Here is a 3,625-nt window from a genome sequence, read left to right as displayed (position 1 = left end):
GGTCTTGTTGATCGGGAGGGGTGTGGCGTACCGCAAAACGGACGAAACGGACCTCCTACGGTCGAAACGGGGGTCCTGTTCATCAGGAAGGGTGTGCCGTACCGCAAAACGGGACTCCACGGGATACTGTTCATCTCCACCGTCGACCTCCTCCAGCCTCCACGGGCTACCATCGACCTCCTCCAGCCTCCACGGGCTCCTGTTCATCCAGCCTCCACTACGCTCTACTCCACCGACTACTGTTCAACCACCCCTCCACGGGCACCCCTCCACCGTCTACTGTTCATCCAGCCCTCCACCACACCACGGGGTCCTGTTCAACCACCCCTCCATGGCCACCCCTCGATCGCTTGGGTTCAGTAATGCGTAGCCTGCAGTGCAATCGCTCGGGTTCAGTTAGAGCCCAACGCCTCGCTCGGGTTCAGTTAGAGCCAACGCCTCGCGCACACGCGCGTACGTGTATGAGAGAAACATGCATCGCTCGGCCCCCGACCTCCCACCGTAACCGGCAACTCCCTAAAATTTTCCTCCCCTCGCTTCTACCATGGTTTTTTCCGTCATGGATGGCCCAAAGAATGTCATGCAGCTGCGTCTCCGGCCCGCCCAGGACGAAAAGCCCATTTTCTGTCATGATTTTTTGTCATAGAAGTAGGAGCCCACCACATCTATGATGATACCGGGTTTTGTCATAATTATCGTCATAGAAGTGTCATATGTATGACAGAAAAAAAATCGTTTGGCCCAAAATGTCATGGATGTGTCTTTTTTTGTAGTGCTAGAAGATAGCCTATGGTATGATTGTTGTTGTTATGGTGTCCTACGGACTAAACCCTCCGGTTTATATAGACACTGGAGGAGGCTAGGGTTACACTGAGTTGGTTTACAAAGAAGGAGATCTACAACCGAATTTCCAAGCTTGCCTTCCACGCCAAGGAGAGTCCCATCCGGACACGGGACGAAGTCTTCAATCTTGTATCTTCATAGTCCAACAGTCCGGCCAAAGCATATAGTCCAGCTGTTCGGATACCCCCTTATCCAGGACTCCCTCAATAGACATGAGTTGTCATTTGATAAACGGGATCACATCATTAGGGAATGATGTGATTGACTTGACCCATTCTGTTAGCTTAGCACTTGATCGTTTAGTATGTTGCTATTGCTTTCTTCATGACTTATACATGTTCCTATGACTACGAGATTATGCAACTCCCGAATACCGGTGGAACACTTTGTGTGCTACCAAATGTCACAACGTGACTGGGTGATTATAAAGGTGCTCTATAGGTGTCTCCGATGGTGTTTGTTGAGTTGCCATAGATTGAGATTAGGATTTGTCACTCTGATAGTTGGAGAGGTATCTCTGGGCCCTCTCGGTAATACTATAAGCCTTGCAATCAATGTGACTAATGAGATAGTTGTGGTATGATGCATTACGGAATGAGTAAAGAGACTTGCCGGTAACGTGATTGAACTAGGTATTGAGATACCGACGATCAAATCTCGGGCAAGTAACATACCAATGACAAAGGGAACAATGAATGTTGTTATGCGGTTTGACCGATAAAGATCTTGGTAGAATATGTGGGAGCCAATATGAGCATCCAGGTTCCTCTATTGGTTATTGGCCGGATACATGTCTCGGTCATGTCTACATAGTTCTCGAACCCGTAGGGTCCGCACGCTTAACGTTCGGTGACGATCGGTATTATGAGTTTATGTGTTTTGATGTACCGATGGTAGTTCAGAGTCCCGGATGAGATCTTGGACACGACGAGAAGTCTCGAAATGTACGAGACGTAAAGATTGATATATTGGAAGGCTATATTCGGACATCGGAAAGGTTCTGAGTGGTTCGGGTATTTCTCGAAGTACCGGAGAGTTACGGGAATTCGCCGGGGAGTATATGGGCCCTATTGGGCTTTAAGGGAGAGAGAGGGCATGCCCCCCCCCCCCAAGGCCTAGTCCGAATTGGACTAGGGGGAGGGGCGGCGCCCCCTCCTTCATTCTCTTCTCTCTTCCCTTTCCTTCTCTCCTACTCCTACTACTTGGAAGGCGGAATCCTACTTCCGGTGGGAGTAGGACTCCCCAGGGCGCGCCATAGTAGAGGGCCGGCCCTCCCCCTCCTCCACTCCTTTATATACGGGGGAGGGGACAGCCCATAGACACACAAGTTGATCATTGCTCTTTAGCCGTGTGCGGTGCCCCTCTCCACCATAATCCACCTCGGTCATATCGTAGCGCTGCTTAGGCGAAGCCCTGTGTTGGTAGCTTCATCAACACCGTCATCATGTCGTCATGCTGACAGAACTCTCCCTTGAAGCTCTACTGGATCGTGAGTTCGTGGGACGTCACTGAGCTGAACGTGTGCAGATCGCAGAGGTGTTGTATGTTTGGTACTAGGATCGGTCGATCGTGAAGATGTACGACTACATCAACCACGTTGTCATAACGCTTCCGCTTACGGTCTATGAGGGTACGTGGACGACACTCTCCCCTCTCGTTGCTATGCATCACCATGATCTTGCACGTGCGTAGGAAATTTTTGAAATTACTACATTCCCCAACAGTGGCATCCGAGCCAGGTTTATGCGTAGATGTTATATGTACGAGTAGAACACAAGTGAGTTGTGGGCGATACTAGTCATACTGCTTACAAGCATGTCATACTCTGATTTGGCGGTATTGTTGGATGAAGCGGCCTGGACCAACATTACGCGTACGCTTATGCGAGACTGGTTCTACCGATGTGCTTCGCACACAGGTGGTTGGCAGGTGTCAGTTTCTCCAACTTTAGTTGAATTGAGTGTGTCTACGCCCGGTCCTTGTTGAAGGTTAAAACAACACATACTTGATGAAAAATCATTGTGGTTTTGATGCGTAGGTAAGAACGGTTCTTGCTAAGCCCGTAGCAGCCACGTAAAACTTGCAACAACAAAGTAGAGGACGTCTAACTTGTTTTTGCAGGGCATATTGTGATGTGATATGGTCAAGACGTGATGAGATATAAGTTTTTGTATGAGATGATCATGTTTTGTTGAAGTTATCGGCAACTGGTAGAAGCCTTATGGTTGTCTCTTTATTGCATAAGATGCGAGCTCCAAATAATTGCTTTACTTTATCGCTATGCGATAGCAATAGTTGCAAGAGCAATAGTTGGCGAGACGGCCATGTGACAACACATTTATATAGATCAAGATGATGGAGATCATGGTGTCATGCCGGTGACGATGGAGATCATGATGATGCTTTGGATATGGCGATCAAAGGCACAAGATGATGATGGCCATATCATGTCACATATTTTGATTGCATGTGATGTTTATCTTTTATACATCTTATTTTGCTTAGTTCGGAAGTAGCTTTATAATATGATATCTCACTAAATTTCAAGGTATAAGTGTTCTCCCTGAGTATGCACCGTTGACACCACATGATGATCGGGTGTGATAAGCTCTACGTTCACATACAACGGGTGCAAGCCAGTTTTGCACACGCAGAAATACTCGGGTTAAACTTGACGAGCCTAGCATATGCAAGTATGGCCTCGGAACACTAGAGACCGAAAGGTCGAGCGTGAATCATATAGTAGATATGATCAACATAGTGGTGTTCACCATTGAAAACT

Source organism: Triticum dicoccoides, chromosome 3B, assembly GCF_002162155.2.
Source record: "Triticum dicoccoides isolate Atlit2015 ecotype Zavitan chromosome 3B, WEW_v2.0, whole genome shotgun sequence".
Classification (NCBI taxonomy): domain Eukaryota; kingdom Viridiplantae; phylum Streptophyta; class Magnoliopsida; order Poales; family Poaceae; genus Triticum; species Triticum dicoccoides.
This window is presented reverse-complemented; position numbering follows the sequence as displayed.